Source organism: Pollicipes pollicipes, unplaced genomic scaffold, assembly GCF_011947565.3.
Source record: "Pollicipes pollicipes isolate AB1234 unplaced genomic scaffold, Ppol_2.1 Scaffold_4881;HRSCAF=5763_pilon_pilon_pilon, whole genome shotgun sequence".
NCBI lineage: Eukaryota > Metazoa > Arthropoda > Thecostraca > Pollicipedomorpha > Pollicipedidae > Pollicipes > Pollicipes pollicipes.
The window spans coordinates 55008784-55031936 of record NW_023596576.1 but is presented as its reverse complement, the minus strand read 5'-3'; the positions used below and the strand labels follow the sequence as shown (position 1 = coordinate 55031936).

At 47.7% G+C, this 23153-nt stretch overlaps 1 pseudogene; it reads right to left on the bottom strand.

Annotated features, from left to right (window-relative positions):
• Positions 1-23153, bottom strand: part of LOC119100724 (acetylcholine receptor subunit beta-like 1) — a 48983-nt pseudogene that overhangs the window by 20266 nt on the left and 5564 nt on the right.

Here is a 23153-nt window from a genome sequence, read left to right as displayed (position 1 = left end):
TTAAACAGTTCAGACTTTTCAGCTGAATGTTGATGTTTGCCGATTGTTGATGCTGATTGATGCGTCAAAATGTATCGTCCCGGCAGCGAGCGGCTGGTTCAATTTGGCCGTGGGCCGTTTAGGGGGTGTTACAGTTGCTTTGGGTATAGGAAGGATAGAAATTTATATTAGCCTTACACAAAGCCACCAGCATAATCCCACTCCCCATCGCAAAAGTGTTTTAAACTGCGGCATTTAATGCGGCAAGGGGGAATCAAATGTATCAGCGACGCCCCGTCGGACCATAATCGGCCCGCCTTTCGATGGGAGTCGGTTTGGGTAGAGTGATCGGGAAATTCATGGAGAGCGGTGGCCTACATATCGGACAGCGGCGCGCCTCGCATGGGACACAATAGCCTACATATCGGACAGCGACGCGCCTCGCATGGGACACAATAGCCTACATATCGGACAGCGACGCGCCTCGCGTGGGACACAATAGCCTACATATCGGACAGCGACGCGCCTCGCATGGGACACAATAGCCTACATATCGGACAGCGACGCGCCTCGCATGGGACACAATAGCCTACATATCGGACAGCGACGCGCCTCGCATGGGACACAATAGCCTATATATATATATATATATATATATATATATATATATATATATATCGGACAGCGACGCGGCTCCCATAGGGGCAGTGGCCTATATATCGGACAGCGACTCGGCTCGCTCGAGACAAGCACATCATGCTGCCAATGCGTCGTTAGTCGCAGGACCTAGCCGCAGCTTCTTGGGACAAAGGCGATCCGAGCATTTAGTAGACATTTGGTGTGTCGTAGCGAGAGCACCTTGCTACAAGTTCAGTCGACGAGCAGCTCAGGAAAAGGAAGGAGTGTGCTCATGTGTGGAAGTGGAACACATACAGGGCCTATGCATAGGAAGCTTTTCGATATAGCATCCGCGCCAGTTTTGTAGTTTTACCCACTGCTTCAGTCAATGTAAGGGGATTCAGCAATCAATGCCTCTACGGTCTGATAACGAATCGTCCCTGATAGCCAATGGATAATGGGCTCCTCCGTCAGGGGCTGACAGGACACGTGACGTGACACCCGCGCCGATTCGGTATATGGGCGCCATCATCCTTGCCACTTTGAGCAACTGCTGGACGCCGGAGGCTGCGAATGGTGACCGATGGCCAGGGCGTTTCACCACGGCGCAGCCGCCGGGATCTCACTGTTGTGTAAGCCCTCACATTAACCGGAAGGGGAAAACGGCCCGTGCTGTCCCTCCTAGCCCAAGAGCGATGGGTCGTGAGGAGATGACTCCGTTATGTGGCTACGGGTAAATGACCGCTACTCTTCCACACCCAGCACAAAACAGTTAGACCAAACATGGCATGAGCAGGTAAGGGAAAAGCGCGTTTCTGACGTCCGTACCATTAATTCCATTCGTTTCCTAAGTGGGTTATTGGTATTTCTGTAGACGCTACATCGACAGAAAAGGATAGACACTATCGATAAGTGTATCAGTAATTTGGCCACGGTAGTGTACGCACTCCACTTGATTATACCCAGCTTATCTGTAAAGCACGCTGCATTATACCTATCCTTGCACGCCTGGCATTTTTTCATTCGGCATGGTTAGCCGCCTGTGGTTGGTTTCTGAACACTTTGCTTTTTCCTGAGCTTTGTGGTTGTATCATAAGATGTGTCCATTTTGAAAAGGACGGCATCAAAACACATTCAATGTGAAATGTGACACACAGAGTTAGGAAAAAGCCTTGAGAGCCGACAACCATGTTGGTTAGTGGATTACATTGACCAACGTGTTATGTTATTGACGTGTGAGATGAAAAATCAGGATGGCTGTACATGCTTAACGAATTGCATTTGAATTTGAACCTGAATTAATCGGACAGCACTGATCACCAGGAAATGATACGTATTGCAGACATTCAGATCTTATATAACGACTTCGGGCCTCTCGGCAAGCTGTTAATGCCTCTGGGCGCTTCTTTACCCCATGTCAGAGGTCGGGGCTTTATGCCGATCCCTGGTCAGATGGCTGTTAAACTTCTGATACAACAGACCGCTACACGCTGCACGAAGTTATCTGTATTGCGTACGACTTGGCATCTGATGAATCCCTGAGGAGCCAGTCCGAATTTATCGTCTACTTCACACTCACGGAGTCTTTCTGAAGCGAGGTGCGGGACGTGCCCGGCATTGAAGAAGGGTGACTGCTGGTCCTCGTGAGTAATTCGCTCTCCGCCATCGTCATAGCCTTAAAATAATTATTTCCGGAGGGCCGCTAGCTGGCCGAAATTCTGGATTCCTCCTTGGACCAGCGGTTTGACGATCCTTTGGTTGATCGTAAGGTCAAAGGCGGTGTCAAAGAGGATCAATACAAACGCTGCCTGGCTCGGGTACCGGAGCTGCTGGGATACTGCGGAGGGACAGCAGTCTACAGGCTTGCTCGTGAGCCGGCGATGGGGAGGAAGGAAAGAGAGAGAGAGAGAGAGAGAGAGAGAGAGAGAGAGAGAGAGAGAGAGAGAGAGAGAGAGAGAGAGAGAGAGAGAGAGAGAGAGAGAGAGAGAGAGAGAGAGAGAGAGAGAGAGAGAGAGAGAGAGAGAGAGAGAGAGAGAGAGAGAGGAGAGAGAGAGAGAGAGAGAGAGAGAGAGAGAGAGAGAGAGAGAGAGAGAGAGAGAGAGAGAGAGAGAGAGAGAGAGAGAGAGAGAGAGAGAGAGAGAGGAGAGAGAGAGAGAGAGAGAGAGAGAGAGAGAGAGAGAGAGAGAGAGAGAGAGAGAGAGAGAGAGAGAGAGAGAGAGGAGAGAGAGAGAGAGAGAGAGAGAGAGAGAGAGAGAGTAGAGAGAGAGAGGAGAGAGAGAGAGAGAGAGAGAGAGAGAGAGGAAGAGAGAGAGAGAGAGAGAGAGAGAGAGAGAGAGAGAGAGAGAGAGAGAGAGAGAGAGAGAGAGAGAGAGAGAGAGAGAGAGAGAGAGAGAGAGAGAGAGAGAGAGAGAGAGAGAGAGAGAGAGAGAGAGAGAGAGAGAGAGAGAGAATCTGTTTTCGAGTATCTTGTAGACACCATCATGGTGCGCACCAGAACCGTCCGTGAGAATATTTCCGTTGCCACGGACATGCTCAGCACTGTCTGGCAGAAATCTGTCTACGTCATTGGGCATTTCGTCATCTGACACGCAAGGTTCGAGTACAGGGTATCATGATTGTTTGAAAAGTTGGAAGATGTCATGAGAAATATCTCTATCCGCCGGGCTGAGAAAAGGCAGCAAGATCATGCTGCCTCTCGCAAGACTTAATGGTATTCCGGTTGCATGCTCTTGTCCCTGCTCCCACTGGAAAGTTGCTTTGTGACGCACAAGCTCCTGGTCGCATCGGCGAGTTCATTATATTTATATTAGCGGCAAATATCAAATCATCTTCGCATACGTATTCAGCCGTTTTAAGACCCTCCCTCATCTTGAGAAACTCAACTGGCACAGGAGATCCGCTTTGCTTTTTTGGGGTACGAGAGCAAGACGTCTGTACATTTATTACATCTTTAACTACGTAGAAGACTCGTAGTGCTATGGTTGCTTGATTCTGAATGCAATGCATCGATTTTGCGAACAATTCACTCCAAAGACACATTCCCGTAATAACGCCAACGGAACTACTGCCAAACATCTAACATCTCAAAGGCTGTGCAATAATTTGTCTGTTTAGGACTGGGGAGATTTCGTTCATAAATATGCTTTCCCGAATTTGGAGGCATCTTCCGTCATTGCATGCCTGAAGGATGCCAGTGTTGCCCGTCAGCTGTTGTGTTAATGTCTTGTAATGTTCGTGTCGCATGTGCTGCAGAGGCGCACCGTCGCCTGACTGCACTGTCAGACGTTATGAGAGTGTCGTTATTACACCGATGTAGTGCATGGACCGAACAACACTCTGCAGCCTTCGAGATTGCATTTGAATCGACACACTTATTGGTACACTTGACTTGGCTGGGTTTGTCAGGGCTGTTTCTGATAAACACGATGGGGAATTTATGTTGCGACAATAAATAGCAAGGTCTTCTCTGTGATCGTTTTTGCCTTTTTCGTGCCGAGAGATTATTTCTCGAAAGGGCATTTCGTTTTTTTTGTGCGCAGATATAAATATAGTTGGCAATAAACTCTGACGGCTCTTTACCTTTTCTTGGTTTATTTTCGAACATGTATTGGCGTGACTCGTTGTTGTCTATATGTCGTCGTATATATGTTGTCTATATGCCATTGTTATATGCCGTTATATCTTTACAGCACACGCGGCACGAAAATGACACGTCATTAACATGACAACAGCTGGTGGAAAACGCTAACATCCTTCAGTCACACAACGGCAAAAAAAAACGCCTCCAAATATGTGGAAGCAATTCATGAGCGAATTCTCCCAGCCCTTAACATTTTTTGTATTTTATTTTGGCGTGAAGGCAGAAGGCCAAATAATCTGTGCTAGGATAAACCGACACACACACACACACACACACACACACACACACACAACACACACACACACACACACACACACACACACACACACACACACACACACACACACACACACACACATATATATATATATTATATATATATATATATATATATATATATAAGGTAACCCACGTCAGATCATTCAAGAGAAACATAACCACTTTCAACGTTCCAGGTTTATTTAGTCATCAGAAAGGCCTCGCTTTTGCCGCACAACTTAATCACAAAAATCATACAGCACATAATCACGCGTGTTTTGGCCCCACAGCATGCACGTTTCGTGGCGTCAAAACATATATGAACACGTACTGTGTGATTTCTGTCTTCTAATTGTGACTTTGCGCGACAAAAACGAGGCTTTCCTGATTTCCTGGCCTTGAAGGAAGCGTTCCAGCTTCATGTGGGGTTTTGAACTGAAATGGCCATCTTGGAAATATTCCGGTGCTGCTCACAATCCTGCCCTTGTTAAGACCGAAGCCCCTTTAGTGCCTGAGCTACATGCCGACGAAAATGGAGGGAGGTTTTTCCGGTAGAGTAATTCAAAGTCCCTCTAACATTCATGACGTCACAATATCGTCATTCAAATCCTGTCATTCCATAAGCCATAGGGTGATCAAGGCCAGCACAAATGTGATTGTCGAGCCGTTCATATCTGGCGTTCGTGAACGCGATTTCCAGATATAACGGCCGTCAACTAACTCTCAATCAATGTTGTGCAAGGTGCGATGACATAATCAAACCATGACCCAGTGAGGAGTATCTTTACTCAACAGAGTATTGTGCCGTCTAGAGCAGTATTTTCCACTTGAGAAGTATACCAATAGTTATACGCGAGCCTGTTTCATCATATCTGATAATCCCTTCAATATCTTCAAACGTCAAACATTCCCTTTAAACGAAGGTGAAGCGTTCAAGACGGTTCTGTTATATATGCATGTATATATATATATATATATATATATATATATATATATATATATATATATATATATGTGTGTGTGTGTGTGTGTGTGTGTGTGTATGTATGTGTATATACAACTATGCGCGTGTATGTGCGTGTGCGTTTGTGCGTACGTAGAGGAACATAGGCGTGTGGTTGCGGTACTGGTGGTGTGGGTGCGGACAGTTCACAACACATATCAGCTCTCGCGAATTTCAGAAGAGTAAACAACCCTGCCATCTGGCCTCAAGCTTGGTTCACCACAATTCAAACAGATCCGACAGAAGCCGACACAAGCCTGTCAGCCAAGCGAATTGTGGTCGGAGTCACGGTGTCCAAACAAGAAAAGAAAACAGCTGTGGAAAATCTAGTCTTCGTATATCGGTATTGGCTAACACAGCGTATCGGGGCATCCGTCGCCTTCACATTCTGTGCATTTTGCATATATTTTTGTTTCGATTACGGCACAACCGTCCCTTTCCAAACCAATGGAGGATGGCCCATGCTCATTTCACACCAATGAGTATAACACAACATCCAAAACTCAATGTTCCAGCTGACAAGCGTTGAGAGACACTTGAGTTGCCTCGACTGTATGGAACGCCGCAACAACCAAAAAAAAAAAACAGTCGAGAATAACGGAAAATAGAGGAACAAGGCGTGCGCCGGAAAGTTATGCCTTTCGTAATCAGGAGATAAAAATACAACGCGCTTGAGGCTGTCGAGCAGCGCCCTCTCGCTAACCATAACATGGCTGGCGCATGGAGGCCCAACGCTATGACCTCAGCAGCAACTGCCGACATGCATTTATCACCAACACAAAGCATTAACGTATGAGAAGACAGTCGCGTGCTATGTGCGTTACATCTTCACGCTGAATGGAGCGACTGTTATTTGACCCGACACTTTAAACTTTGCTCCCCAAATATGCCTCAGCAGCTGGAGCTTGGACGGCACACAAAGGGCCTCCAAGAATTGTACAGTGATTAAAATGGTAAAATAGGTAACACGCTGTTGCCCGTCTGATCGCATGCTGAAAAGCGGGCTCATATTTTACTGCCGTTGCCCGCGCAGCTGTACCAGGTTGCGTAACTAAGCGAGCGCCCGAGCGGGCGCTCGGATACAGCTGGCTTGGGTGGGGGTCATTTTTAGCACAGAGGTCTCAAAAATTAAGGCGGCTAGATACCTAATTTACAGGGCGTGTAGGCCTGTATTTTGACTCGTTATACGTTTTGAGGTACGCATATTATGACCTTTGAACAAATAAGTTTAAATAAGGTTTAACTCCAGATCGGTGATCAAAGCCCCCTCAGCCTCTTCAAGCATCCACCTCTAGCCTGGACAGCTAAGTTAATCGAAATGTCACGGAAGTGAACATGAGGTCAGTGACATGATGGCTTTGATAAGTTCGAAATGCCACGGAAGTGAACATGAGGTCAGTGACATGATGGCTTTGATAAGTTCGCAGGTAATGAGCTAGAGTTAATTTGATACACTTGTCAATACATTCGAGCAAAAATTGTGAAAGGTGCAACGACAGCATCTCTGCACCGTTTTCAAGTAAGGAGACTCACAGTGGATGACGTAAAGACCGTCGCAGATCTCGGGTAAAAAACAAAAACAAAAAAGCATTGAACCGCTTAGGAGCGAAACCAACAAGACCATTCCCCTCTGCTCGAACTAGTTCTTTCGTCGCGAAAAACTGCTCAAGTGTGACCAGGAGTGTTTCCGTTGGATGATGAAGCGATGAACATCTTTCGGAATCTCATCAAACAAAATGATAAATGGAGAATGATATCTGTAACATAAGGAAAGCATATCAGAAAAAGGATCTCGAGACGCTATTGAACTCTCCAAACAGCGCCGCCAAGGAATGCCGCCAGACAACGCCGCCAAGTCCCAAAAGAAAGTAGTTGTGGGCATTATATTACGATGTTGCAGACGTTGGCGAGGCAATCAGCAAAATATGGGAAAAGGATAGACCTTGTTTAATACAGAAAAAATTAAAAAGAATTCGGTTTTATCAGGAGTAAATCCAAGTATAGCCAAGAGGAGTGCAGAAATGAAGGACCCACTCCGGCCAGGATGCGTGGAATAGGTGAAGACGGCTTTCCATAAAAGTCTCAGAGGAATGCATGTGAAAGGTGGACGCTAAATCGAGCGCATGTTTACGATTGTAAAAGGGACGTGATCCTGTCGATGGAGTCTGACGCTACCAAAGACCAGTCAGCAAAAACGCACTCGGGGCTTTTATGAGCGATTCGTTCGCCGAAACCAGCTTGTCATCGGTGCGAACCAGACGCTGGTTACGAGCAACGGCAATGTCGCGAGTAGCCGGAACGAGATGTGAGCGGAAATTCATGCATGAATCAGCTGACGCAGGTTCCGCCAGTCGCGGGAGCACTGCAACGGCCAGGTGTCTTCCATCACACCACGGCTGTACCACCACCACTATACCGCTGCCACCGTCCTCAGGGCCATGAGCGCCTTCATGCACGGAACTGGTACTCGGGCGTTCGTGACCAGACATACGGCTGGTTCTGAATCTTGGTTCACGTCAGTCACTTCCCTCATGTAAACAAGATTCTGGTTCCGGGTTCCTACTAGTGTTTCGTAAATGCCAGTCCTTGGTTAGTGGATTTCAATGGTCGCATGGCAAACGCAACACCCTGGTTTCTGGTTCTCGCTGGTTTCTTCTTAAACACCAGATATGGGTTCCTTGTCCCAAATGGCTTCTCAGCAAACATCAGACTCTGGTTCCTGCATCATATCGGCTATTTTATAAAGAGCAGTGCATGGTTCCTGGCTTCAATCGATCCCTTACAAGCACTAGAACCCGGTTTCTCGCTTCCAGCTAGGGTTCCCATTTGAAATTATTGATCATGAAAAGCGTACCGTCTGAATAAAACTGATCTTTTATATGCTCTCTGGCACTTACTTACTTTTTCAGTGGACATGATGTAATTCCTCTATGTAGATACGCCCCGGTTCCTGACAGGTGAGATATTGCTACTCCCTGTCTGAATCTGGATTTTCCTCGATCTCTGACCATGTCCAAGGCTGGATCTTGGTTCTTGCTGGATCTCGCGGCGTAAGTCCAGGCTAAGCCTTGGATCTTGCTGGATCGCTGTGTATACTCCAAGCCGGATTTTTAATGTTGCGGAAGTCACTGGCCTCGCGTAAAACTGGATCACTGTTATAGCTATTGCCCTCGGCACAATCATTGGTCCTGGATTGGTCCTTGAGGGCTCTCTGGTTTCATCTCCAACCGATCCTGATTTTTCCTAGTTCCAGAACCAGGGACCGGAAGCTCGTTCCCGAATGGACATCTTGAGAAGGCCCGTGTCTGCTCGTGGCACACCGGACAATAGCAGCGTGGATGCATCATGGCCATCACAGAGGCACAGCAATCATTTCAATCGGTGCTGTGTGATTGGTGTTCATTTGATGTGAACACTACGTACGCAATGCTTTATCACTCACATGTCCAAGCTTATGTTTATTGCGTCGTTTAATATCATGTGTCGTCAAAAACACACCACAAACTCAGATTTATACAACAAAGTGAATGCTGTATCGCTCAGCCGACAGGCAAGCGAGACAGATTGTTGACCACAGATGACGTCACTGTGGCTCGATCAGACGACGACGGCGAACTCCGTCGCCCGACTCTCAGCTCAGCGTAGCCGTGTTGAGCATCTAAAAATACATCAAGGGGAAGACGTGTCCTCGCGCGTGATGTCTATGAACACGTGCCTGTACTGTGCAGTGGTCGCACAGGCTCGACCTCTCGCTATCGTTTGGTATCCTGAACTGTGTCCGGTCATGCAGGAGACAGGTGGCCGCCATCTAGGACAGGTTGCGTAACACAATGAGAGTGATGTGTTACAGAAAGAGCGTTCGCACTATGCAATCGTTGCTTTACCCTGAGTCATGTTATCGGGCGACGGTGACGTTATCTGGCTTCAACGGCATGACACTACAAACCGCAGATTCGTGCATTACTCACGTACTGCTCCATTTACAAGGTACCTCGGACAACTCAGGAAATACAAATATGTATGCAAATACTATTCTGCCCCACGCTTTCATTGCTATGAGGTGCATTCTGAACTTAGCATGGTGTTCGGTGTATGTAGAGGTATGTGTGCAACTATTCTGCTAGGTGTTCTTCATTGTTGTCGCAAGCCATGCTTTGTCTTTCCAAACAGTCCAAATAGCTGGGAGCACATATCACATGTATCCACCATGAAACGATCACTTCTAGCTAAACAACCAATAAACGTACAAAAATACACTTCAGACGATATATCAATATTTTGGCTGCTGTGGCAATGACCTTTACAGCCTCTCGCATGTCTCAACACACACAAAGTCTAGGATCACAATTATTTGTGTGCCATTTGCTTGCAGAGAAAAGTGTTCTAATGCCATTAGTTTGCTACTATGGCCAACTGAATACCTATAGCGAGGATAAGACATGGTCTGGGCGCTTTTAAATTCAAGGACCCATTCGAGAGTTGCATAAACATAAGATGCCCGCAAGAAGGTGTTAACTAGCGTTAAAACAACGAAAAAACAGCGAGCGAAAAACAACAAGGGGAACAATAAAACTTTTCAGACAGATGATGTCAACCCACGCAAGACGTAACTTCATACTTCGAGTGACAGCGCTATGGCTTGGTTCTCATGTTCTTGATAATATCACACGCATGCAGAATTAAATCGGCAGCACTTACCAGTCGGAGCCAAACGTTGGACTTCATGATCTGGTTTTTCTCATTCTGGAAACAGAACAATGAGACTTACTAACGTAAACTACAGTACAACTGTTGACACAAATGCACATCGCAGTGCCATTAACATCAAATGTTGCATTGCAACCTTTGATGAGTTGTATGAATGGCTATGGGTACAACAACGCATTGGCATTTATTTTATCACCTTATTATTGACACTTGTGCTGCCTACGGGACCTGTTGCCCACAATCCGAGGGGAATGGAGAACTCCGCCTGGACCATGACTTGATGCACCATTTACTGACAGTCGTAACCACTGAGATCATATTCGCGTCAATAAAATCGCAAGGGTCAGTCACGTACCACGTGTATGAGCTGAATGAAGGCCAGGCCGAACTGTACAGTGACGGTGCGAGTCATGTTCTCCACCGGCCGGATCAGCTTGTTGTAGCCGAAGAACAGGTCGGAGACGAGCCGCTCTTCATCTTCTGAGCCGAGTCCTGCAGCACGGGGGACGTAGGTGTCAGAGGTGAATGACCTGACACAGAGGTCACGCGTCGGGCCTACGATGCGTTCTCTGCGGACCTCCGTACATCACATCTGAACACAGCCAGTTGGATAGTGGTACGTCAGGACCAAAAACACGGCGATGCCCTCAGAAGGATAATGCGATATCGGACCTGAAACGAGCCCTCGTTAAGGATAACTCAATATTTAGGCTCAAGCCAACACCAGTGGCTGTGGATAACCAATGTGGTTTTCTGGGTCGTGAGGTCGCATCAATGGGTAAATATGATAGATGTTTTGCATCGCTGGGTCATCGACGAACCAATTTGGGACAAAACAGCCAAAACAGTTTCTAAGGAGAGTGGTGTTATTTTCTTTCAGTGGAGAAAGACGTGACTGTTCAAAACTCACGGTGTCTACTGACCGCGGAACTAGCAAAGCAATGCATCGGTAACATACCACAGTATATTCGCCAACTGCTGAATTGCGCAAGCAGTACAGGTAGCGATAAGCTTCCACCACGAACAAGACGACGATGTACAGGGTCTCTTGCGAACAATTCTGTCTCATATAGAGTGTCCTATCAGGGCGCGGAGAGGCAGGCTGTGACGTCAAACGGAGTCCCGGGGCGTCGAAATGAGCGTCTAGAAGACAGATGGATGGGATCAGCCGTGCCAGAAGGTATTCGGCCGGAAATGAATGTGCTGCCCAGGGAGCGGCAGATGTCTGGATCATACGCGGCTAGGGCGAGCGCGCAGCGGGCACCCGGCTGCTCCGAGCACCGCCCGTCCATCCGCCCCCCCCCCCCCCCCCCCCCCCTACCGGATGCAGCGCGAGTAGTAAGGGCGACGTTTTCGCCTACACGAACTGAACCTGATTAGAGTAGTCCTTTTTGCCGCAAGCTGGGTGAAATTGGCCGTTTCTTATGCAAATGGGTATATCTGTGTTAAATCGGGCCTAATGGCTGCTAATTTGTCGTTCCCGAAGTTGTCTGGTTGATCTAATTGTAAAGCAACGACAAATCCAAGCCAGCTTAATCTTGATTAGTCAATCACTTACAAACTCCCGGGTTGTCTGGTCCAGCCCCGTTGATTAATGGGGAGCTACATGCTACATTGAGTACCAATGAAGCCCATTTCTCTGCAAATTCAATCAAGGGTTCAGCATTTCCCGTTACTGATGCATCGTCTCATTAAATGCTCTGAGCCGTGGTTAGCGCAGGACGCATGGCACATTGACGCGAAACGCACTGCGATTTTTTAAAGAGCAAAATCTTCCGAGCTGTTTGCTGAAATGGATACCTTTTTATCTCCGAAGCCCCTCTTCTTAAAGCGACTGATCCTGCCAAAATATATTTCTGTTTTCCTGCGAGCGAGCAAGGAAAAATCCAAAAAGCAAGGTTCTAGCCTTCCAATTTCCAAACGCTTAAAATGTTGCCACTTATGTAGCTTGTCTTCAGCTCTATTGCAACGGATTACTGCCGACATGAGGGCCCACTATGACGAATTCCTCACCTAATTCGCCAAGGCAAGCCAAACTTTACAAGCTCCCCACAGGGTAAAGAGAAAGCTCCTGGTGAAAGGACACGCAGGGAATCAGAGGGCATGATACACTTTTGTACTTAATGAACTTTTAGCTGTCTTAGGGGCGGTAAGCACAATGTCTTCATGACTGTAGCTTTTGCCAGATGGGGTGACTGAGCCATGAGACTCTGTGACCACTAAAGATCTACATGGTGGATTGTGACAAATTGAGGTTGTGCTGTGTATGATATTCATTTGCGAGGTTGGACTCGACGAAAACCTGGCCTCAAATGGCCATAAATGTCGTGATTATTATTGTAGTAAATGACATAACCGCTTTACGCGCTCGCACAGCCGGGGTCACTGGATCAGAAGGCCTTGTTAGCCCAGAGCCAAGAATGTGTCACGTGCTGTCATTTTGTACACATTCGCCGCACAGTTCCTTGAAAACGAGAGAATATGGGTCAAGTTTTCGTATGGTAAGGACTTAAAAATGGCCGGCCAGTTGTAAACCAGTTCCAAACTCACGTGCCCCAAGCTTTATTATGATGCGCTGAACAGTTAAGACATCCCAAAATCCAAAGAACGCAAAAAGGGCTAACCTTTCAACGAGGGCTGGTCTTTCACGAATGTCCATGGCCCTTTCGCCTCTAGCCTATGCGTGGAACGCAGCTACGGATCAAGTACTCAAGCAGGGGCAAAGCCAGGATTTTTTTCAGGGAGATGGCCGAAGCTCGGTGGGTACGCATCACGCCGACTTCCAGCTTTCTGTGCGGCCCCTATGGATAACAAACGAAAAATATGTGCCTTGGGAGGGGGCTCAGGCCTCTCAGGCTTTTTTGGTGCCAAAATTGAGGAAATTGAAACAAATTACAACAGACGTTTTCAGTCAGACGAAACTCAAAGTTTAGTCTTAGTCTGCATTCGCTAACGCTTCACCGTGTGCTTGTGTAGAGAACATGTCGAAACCCCGACGTTTTGTTTTATAAGCAAGTTGAGCCACAAAATATCTCGAAACACAGTAGCTCAAATCAGGATAGCATTTTTAGTAGGCGACAGAAACAAGCTGCAAACTGTGCTGTATTGGTGCTGATTTGATAGATCAGTCGTGGCAATGTTTCTCCGATGCCCCTCAGATCAGTGTTTTCACAGATTTTATAGCCAAGAGCTACTTTACACACTAAACAGTATACAATACCAAAAAACGGGCCTAAGTACCATTCGTTATAATCGTAGCTGACCTCAGTATCTTGCGACGGAAGTCATCAGTCTGCTACGCGGTGTTTTGAAGCGTCGTGCCATTTGAGACATATGGCTTCGTATGCTCGCCATACGGTCATGAATTTGGTTCAGTGCAAGGCTGTAGGCTGACGATGGTTATGTTCGTGTCGTGAGAAGCTGATTAGCTTGAAAGACGTAGTTGATCGTCCGTTTCTTTAGGGCTCTGTGCGGCTCTTCTAGAGCTGTACCTGTGCTCGCTGTGCCTGTGCTGTCTGTGTCCTGTGCCTCTGGCTGTAGCTTTAGAAAGCACTGTCGATCTAGGAGGCTTGTTGTTTGTGGATACCCGGACTTTGCATGAAAGGCTGAGTATCGGTGGCGTAGACCTTGCATACTACCCACTGCAGCACATATTTTGTGAGCTGGCCGGTTGGCAAGCATGAATTAGCACGGTCTGTATTGCCATTATATCGTAAAGACAGCATTAAACGGGTAGCTTATTTGCGGACGGGCTCATTTCAGTCTAGAATTAATAAACACTCTCCTGCATGTCACACAGCTGTGAATATCAATTTGCCACTAACATAGTCATGATTCACTCAAGAAGCCAAACAGTGATATCCAGCAGAAACTGTTGCTGAAGGTAGCCAAATTGTCGATATGCGGTAAATGTCATCTGTGAACCCTGCAAGGCATATTATATTGCTTTACTCAGCACATCCAATCAACAACGTGTTAGTGGTGATGATGATTCTCCTGAAAACTTGGTATCCAGGAAATTTTTACTTTGAAGATTTGAGCGTATACTGGTAAGGCTGTATGTGCATGCATGCGATAACTATGATCACATAAAATGCTCTGTTCATAAAATCTTCTTCTCACAAAGAAGTGGTTAACGGCAGAAAACTGATGGAGAGAGGGGGGGGGGGGGGCGAGATTTACACCTCGGTGCTTTCCATGCGTCGCCAGAGAGTTAATGTGTAATGTTGCCCGAAGTTGGAGGGAAGAGAGCCTGCACTCTTAATCTGCTACCTACGATAAGAACCACTGATGTCCTGCCTCCCGGTTGCCGTTTGAAAAGTGAAAACTTTTTTATCGTTTGAAAACTGCATTTATCATCCTTCATCTGTGCAGGACACCATGCCACAGATAAATCGTACCAAATGTATCACCAATGGCGCATGCAGAAGAAGTAGAGGCGCAGGGGCATGGGTCCACCTTCTTAGTTTCCGAGGGGTCAGGTGAGACCACCGAGGCCGACGATCAATGACTCGACTGGAGGGCCTGTGGACACGAAGGAATGAACGGAATTTTTCAGTGGAACCATTTGTGAGAACGGGCCCTCCGATGACAGTCAGAGGGTTGGTCAGAGTCAGAGCGTCTTTACGGGACTTCATGACTCGAGAGCCTCGATATGGGCTTACCTGTCAGTCAGGCACTACCAGCGCCGTGCAGTCGGCTCCGGTTTGGTATGGGCCTGAAGACCCACTTCCAAAGCAACGACAAAGCCGGGACCAGTGGTTTACGCTGGTCGGGGTCCCTGCAGCTGCCAGGGCCCACAGCGCCTAGCAGAGGTTTCTGTGTTGGCATGGGGTCTCTGGTCGACCAAGAACAGCGTTCAATGATGCCCAAAGACGGGCTCAAGAGCCTGCCTAAGCCGACGATCAAGACCCTGATTTGAGGGCGTAAGTGCTCGAGGGGCTGTAAGTCACACAAAGGACCCTGGCCCGTGGGGCCGTGACCTGACATATCAGGCAGAGGGCCTCTTGCACCGATTAAGAACCTCCTGAGACAATGCAGTCGTCTACGCTACCCAGAGACCACCAACAGCGCACAGCTGGCTCCGTGGCGGTCTGAACCCAGGAAGCTAATTTCCGAAGCAAGAGCAAGACCGGGGCTTGCGACTTGCGTTGGTCTGGGTCTCTGAGCTTATGATGGAGGCCCTCACGTTGGCTATGGGCGCGCAGTGCCCGACAAGAGGTCATGTGTCTGCAAGCAGTCTCGAGTCCGTCGCGGACTTTGCTTGAGGAAGCCCGAAGAAGGACCGAAGAGCCCTGGGGACCTAAGGTCAGGTCGATTGGAAGGCTGAAGGGCTGGAAGGCCTGAAGGCCTGGCCGTAGATCACAATAAGAACCCCCCCCCCCCCCCCACCAGTATGGCCGTTGCCTCAAAGGTCAGTCAGAGGGCTTCTTGCATCGATTGGATATCCGTGAGATAGTGCGAACCTGTATTTCGGCCAGGAGCCACCAACACCGAACGGTCGGCTCCGTGTCGTTCTAAGGCCTGGTGGTTCATTCCCCAAGCACGACCAGGGCTGGGCCTGCGATTTGCATTGGTGGGGGTCTCTAGAACAGTGAGGTTGTCTGTCTGGTGTCCAAAGTGCCCGTCAGGTGGTCTTGTGTCGATAAGGGACCTCGAGTCGGCCGGGGAACCTTTGCTGAACAGGGAGAGTGACGGGGCCCGAATTGCCACGGGGCCTTTTGGGCTGGCGGGGCCAACAACACAACGCGTCTTCAGCTTCCACCTAGCCTCATTTTGTGTCAGCTCAGTAGGTCTAGACGTTCTTAAAGTTTCGCCTAGAGTCACAAGTTAGCGCTCCGCAAGGTTCATTTAAACATTCCACGAATTGGGGATACTATGATAGCTTAATTCAAAATTGCACATGCTGGTGTTTGGGCACTTAGCCTCATTTTGTGCCAGCTCAGTCAAAAATAAAAAGTGTGGCCGGACGAGTTCACCTTGGATAAGGGTGGGCTTGGCTACGCATCTGGTGCATGCGCTGTGCATTTAACAAATATGGCGGGCGAGAAAGGAAGGCACTGTTCGGGTCCCTAGCAATCGTATGCCCAGCACCGAACTAACCGTCTGAACTGGCGTCGGGAATCGATCGCCCACTGTGTCAGGTGTGTCAGCTCATGTGAAAAACTCGAGACCTGCAGCACGTCCAGCCCGATGGCATCTTCAGCCATCAACAGCTCATTCACTCAAATTTGCAACTTACCCAGCATTGGCCGACCATAAACCCGCTGGAGTTAGGCTGATCCCACTTCTGCGTTAATGAGATGACATTGCACGGTTGGCAGCCGCATATCTAAAGCGTTTTGTCAACGGGAAATGTCTTTGTTAATTGACACATTGCAATGAATATGAATAGCCAAAAGCCTATGAACGTAGGCAGTGGCGCGCTGTTAGGCTGCATTTGGTTTTGGGCTCGACCAAGTCCTATCCGGTATTTGCTGGGCATAGGCGGAGCAAAGCAGCGGTACCTTTAGCAACATGAAACTAAAAGCCTCAGGGCCATGCTATGGTGAATGACTGGGCCCCAGTGTGCATTGACTTGGCTGTTCCTGTTAGATGAGCCCGCACGAATATGCCCGGCCGGGTCCCAGTCTGAATCCCCGACCGAGGGGTTTAGGGTACCTTCTTGTGCTGTTACACCCGTCCACTCCTCAAGCATATCTCAGCCAGAAAGGTGGGAGGTACGCCCGCCGTCACTTCGGTGCACCGTCCTAGGTTGCATAGATGTGACCATTTTGAACTGTCGGGTGAACTATCTGACCGGGGTCAATCTAAATGTCAACTGGGGCCCAGAAGTTTGATGGATTCGTTGGTTATTATGGCTGGCTTCCCGGAGGGTGGCAGTTGCGATGCACAAAATAAAATGGTAAGCCAGGGGTGCAGTTCTGAGTCCATCTGGTGCTTCCAAAGTCATAAATGATTCCTTACGCCGAGTGCTTCTTTGGCGCGAAACGCGACGGATCATCCTCGAATAGCTTGCTTTCTGGGTCCTATATTACCGCTTGGGCTCTTGAATTACCTTCCAAATTAGACACAACTGTTAAATCCACTCATTCATTCGTATTTTCCTCATCTTGCTAATCGTTCCACCTCCCAAACGTGCTGTCATACATGTGGTCGCGCATGTCCGTTACCAAGTGTGCGGCCGTCGCAGCATTAAACGTGTACCTCGGTGGCGTATAATGGGGATCTTCGCCGGGAAGCGCGAAGTTGGGACGGTACCACCTGGTATGTACCGCTTTGAGTGGAATGGCGGGATTTGAATGGGGTCGCTATGGTGTAATGGGTGACTGGGCGGCCTTGAAAAGTTTGTTCATCTTCGCGGACATATAGCTTAGAAGCTGGAAGGCTTTGGGTGTTAAGAAAAGCAGAATTGTGAACTGCACCAAATGATGCTCAAGATAACTATTTCCGTTCAAAAGCCTGAAAATGTAGAACGCTCCCTTCAACAGACCCCTCTATCATGAATATGTGTAGAAATACGTCTGTTTAAGTGTCGCGTCGTTACGGAGAATGATCTTTTGTACTAATGTACGCGAAGGTAAAAGTTGGATTTTCAGGAAAGTTTGACTCTTGACATGGCTTAATAGCGTCAGCTATCGGCCTAGTAACATGCAACGTGTTAGCAATCGCAGGATGCTGAGGCCCACCCACTGAATTTTTTTCAGCGACGCACTAACAATCTTAGTTTGGAAATTCCAGGGGCATCGCATCATTTCATCTCCGCCCCCCCCCCCCCCCATCAGCTCTCGCTATGAAAACCGGCGAATCAGCGCGAGGGTTACACGCTCCACAGCCAGGTGCCAGAGCTTTCCAGCCATGCATCGTCTTTTGGCTCCTTCAGTGGTGGGCCCGGGAACACAGCCGCTCCAGTCCAGGACGCGCGCTTACCCTAGTGCTGGTCGCGCACCCACACCAGTGCTGGACTCCGGTCTCTCTACACCGGACATGCGGCCTGTCCTGTGTGCCGGACATTCAGCCTCTCCTGCGCCAGAAATGCTGTCTGTTCTGTGTCAAACATGCAGCCTCTCCTGTGCCAGACATGCAGTCTCTCTTGTGCCAGACACGCGACAGTCCCAGAGCCGAAGGTGCATCTACTCCAGTGCCGGACGACCTCTCCTGTGCCAGACACGCGGTCTTTCCTGCGCCGGACAGCCGACAGCCCCAGTGATCGGCTCGCCGCAGTGGCAGTGACGCACTGGCGCCGCACGCTCCGTTCAGATGCAAGACATTAAAACGGCGCAGTGCGGGTTAATGCAACAAGCATTCCAGGCACTGCTCTTTTTTTGAAATCGTGATATGCAGTCATTAGGTTTTAGTCTATAGCTGGGGCACATGATTTACTGTACGTGAATACATCCATAACAGGTCAGCGTAAAAATGTAATGGGCAGATATATGCATTTTGCACGCTGCCCAAGTATCACTGAGAAATTCACAATGTTGTTAACTGAGCCGTGCTGAAATAAGCATTGTGTTAAACACTAAAACAGATCGTCATAAAATGACTTGTGGCAGTGCTTGAAATCCGAAAAAAATCAACCAATGTCGTTAAGCACGGCTTATTACATCGATATTGACCCGCCATGCGCGTAACCCAGGCCATAAAATAGCTTATTATTCAGCCTTGAATTCCGGGTCGATGGCTTTTGATTAGGGAGAAAATACTTCCTCGGCACGACTGGTAAATGCTATAATGTTGAATTTTAGGCATTCTGGAAAACTACGAGATATCCTTTTAAGTGATGCGGTTATAGACGTGTGGCTGTGATGTGAAATAACATAACAATGCTCAACTTAAGGTAACACGATTTGCCATATCACATATAAAAAGATTACTTTTATCATATATAAGGGAGTGTATAACTGATAGCAAAGCGGTGAAGAGTGATTTTTATTGATGGATTCAACCCCGCAAAAGCTCTTTCTCCAACACTGGTATTGCCTCAGTATGTCGTGAGATACTGCAGTTATGGTTGTGGTACTGCTGTTGGCTAAAAATGTTCTCGCCTTTCTCCGTACATGTGTCATCCTAGGTTTGAACTAAACCGACTTGCTCACCCGCCTGAAACCCGCTGCGCCGGTTATTGTTATTCGTGCACTAAAACCCGCGTTGTAACTACCGAAATTTTTTGGCGTGGCGAGGAAATGATACTTTGGTGCAAATGAAGCTTTCGAAACGAAGATATTTGCTATCTTTAGGACGCATTGCACTTCATTTATTTTGTTGTGTGCGATTTATCGCTTTTAGAGTTACATTGCAGCGGTGTCTGATAGATCTGGCTCAGGTGGCAATGGCGCTGTTCCAGCTTTCGTCGGTGACGGTAAAGGCACGTTTTCAACCCTGCCTATACTCAAGGGATGCAGTGCGTTCTACGAAGCTTGGTTTAACAAAATCCGTTTCCACGAATGATTACGGTGCGGAACCTCTTAAATCGTTTTGAAAAGTTTACATTTGTTCCAACTGCGCAACTTTTATCGGCGATGTTCTGCTAAAAGCATTTTGCAGACTTCTAAAAACATTTTGGTAAAAATGTATGCTTGAAAATCTCGAGTAGCTGTCAGTAAGCAAGATCGTGTTTTTATGGTTGGGTATTATGCCAAATCCCTTCTCATTAAAAGATTTCGAAGCCCCCCCCAAAAAAAACAAAAAAAAAAACGTTCGGTAACATGTCTGACACAGAGGCGGCAAAACAAACCCCAATACCCGGGCTGTGTTCTTGTTCACAGGGATGCAGAACTTCGCAGCTTACATAACTAAACATCATCTTCGATGAATGATCGTTAAAGGTAATGCTCCGAATGATACTTAAAGCCAGTCTTCTTACACACAGCACAGGTGTGAACACTAATTGTGCAGCCAGCATCCAACGCCCTTGAAAGATCCACACGACCGATTTTCAGGCTTTGTACCCCCCACAAGTCGCTTGAACTTCAGGAATTGACTGAAGAAAAATGCATCTAAAATGCCTCGGTTCATAAAAGAACGCATTCTTAGTTACATACACATGGCTTGGCTCTGGAATGTCAATGAAAGTAGGACTAATTTCAAAAACAATGATTTCCTTGTCAGAGTGCTGGTGCATCCTTAAGCTTGATGGAAACATTAAAACAGAATCTAAAAAAAAACATTTTAGGGCATTAACCCATTGGGAGAGCGGCCAATGTATCAATTTCAAACGGAAAACCTTTATCTCTCTTTGCTTTGAATATTAGCAATGGATGGCAATGACCGACATTCGATATGCCAAAAACAACCGGGTGTTCAAAATCATTTGTATTTGCCGTTAGTAACTACGGAGAGCTTAGAACCAAGATGCGACCATAGCGACAATGTCGTAAATCAATCAGCCAATACGCCCATGAAAATACTTTCTGCTGTGACCTGGTCGGCTTGCAACCTTTTCCTTATGTACTTAATCCCAGGCACCTTTCCTGATCATAATATCTCAGCCCCGCCTTATGCAGCGGCTACCAGGAGTGGCCCTGTACTGGAGAACTCTACGGGTAAGATTCCCTTCACCTTGATCCAGCCCTCCCATTGCCCAAGGGAGTATACCTTAGCTACCCGCTACCCAATCCAAATCAGTCGTTCCAGACGATATTCCAGACGATGTTTCAGACCCTCTATCCACGTTTTCCAAGCGCTCAAGCCCTAAGTTTGTAAATGTTTAAGGGAATTATGCACACTATCCTACCCCCTTGGTATGATAATCTCTCCGTATAATGCCGTCTATTTACATTTTCCAAGAACTTAGGTCCAAGTTTTGAAGGAGTTTTAGGAAATTATGCACACTGACCTACCCTCTTGGTATGAAAACTGCAAGATGACCTAGTGAAACGAAGCTAATTATGACGGCACGAAGCGCAGGTAGTAGCAACTCCCAGTCCCTGCCTGCCCTGCAACTGCGGCCGCCAGCTGGCCGGTGAGTACGGCGGCCGCGCCTCTCCGCGCGTCCGCCCCGCTCGGCTCTCCCCTGACCTCAGCGGCGCGCCGGCTGCCCACGGCTTGGCCCTGCCCCCGGCCGGCCGGTCCCTGCCTGATGGATAGCCGGGAGCTCCGCGCCCCCCAGTGGGGAGCACGTAGATGAGAGAAGGATTGTCTGGCCAGCGGCACCGACGGCGGGCGCCGACGGCTGGACACGGAGCGGTCGTCGCCGGGCGACGCTGATGCATTGCCCGCCGATGGCCGGCCGACTACGCTCCGCCCCCGGCGCTCAGCCGTGCCCAGCAGCAATGCTATGTACCCAGCTATGGCCGGAGCCTGGAACGTGCAGATATGACGTCACTGGACTCAACCCGCAGGTGCTCTTTCATGCTCAGTTTTCTTTAAAGGCGTGATGGCAAAAAAAACGTTATGTTTAGTTAGAGACAGAAATCTTTAACATGCATGCACATTCATATGTTTTTTTTACCACGGTCAGGATCATGACGCTGGAATATTTCGCAGAACTTTGTTCTGACACCGCCCTAATGGAAGACCGGATGTCACCTACCTAATGTCACCACTGTGATACAATACACTGAAAAAACGATTTGAGGACGACATAATTTTTATTTTACACTACCCGGGCTCAACATCTTGCTTTATGTAAAGGTGTTGGTTTCCTCTTAAATTGTGGGCCTTTTACATTTCTCCCATGGAAGAGGCTACTAATACAGTGGTAAGCATCAAATGAGTCGGAAATGACATGAGGGCAGCAAGTTTTGCTGCTGTTATCCCTATACTTTTCACTAGGCTCACGCGCTACATGAAAAATCTCTGGCCCCTTAAATGTCAAGGATACAGAGACATTTTGAGCAGAATAGGAATGCTTTCCGCGTGATGTAGCCGCTGTCGAACACATAATTTGTCGTTTACTTTATCGCAGCCGTTCCTCCAATTAAACTTCGCCATCCAACGTTGTTTAACTCCGTTTTTATATAAAGACTAGTTTTATTTATTAAGATATCTATTTAAATTTCTTGAAAAAATATATCAACGTTTGACAGCAGTGCGAGACTCCATGTCGCCGGTGAAACTTTTACTCGCGGTAGACGCTTCGTGAGTTTGCTGTGTTGGTTGTTCGCTCAGGTGCCCCGCCTAAAGTGAATCAGGTACTGTTTTTTGCTTGAAGCAGAATGTCCTCGCACGTACCGAAGGATCACCGTACAATGTGCTGCAAATTACGGAGAGCCACGGCCGGGATCTGTGTACGCTGTTGAAAACTCAGAGGTGTGCCGAAACGTCTGCATTTCATTGAGTTGTGTGCGTGTGTGTGTGTGTGTGTGCGTGTGTTTGTGTAAGAGGTCGCATCCACAGGATGTCTGGAGCGCTGCAGGCCTGAGTATATGAGGATGTCTGCTTGCGCAGACATCATCATTAATAGCCGTTTCACAAAGTATTGCACTGCACAGCCTTCCAAAATGTTTTAAAAAAGCTTTTCATTGTTATGCCATTACCACGCACCTTTCATCGCGATTTTCGGCTAAGAAACGTTACGCAGATATTCAAACATTTGCTGCAAAAACAAACTTTTTTTTCAAAACTGCGTAAAATTCTGTAATAAAATTGCGTTTAGCGGACTATCAGCAAAATCATGTTCTAATCGTTATGTATAACGTCAGATCTCTTCCTCCCGTAACTTTTCAAAGCTCATTAAAAACATTCGGTGACATCGCTCACGCAGACGCGACGAAACAAACTCCGACGTGGTTGTAGCATCCGTGTTCAAAGGTGTGCGGTAATTACAGACCTTACTTACAGTAGTTGCAGAGCTTGCTTAATACCCTCAGAGCTAACAGGGTTTTCACACCTTAACATGCCACAAGATTAATAGTCCTGAAATGAAATAATCCTCAAAACCCGTCTTGCTCCATGCAGCACTAACATAGAAATAATGAGACAGCCGGTATCCAACGCCCCCGACCG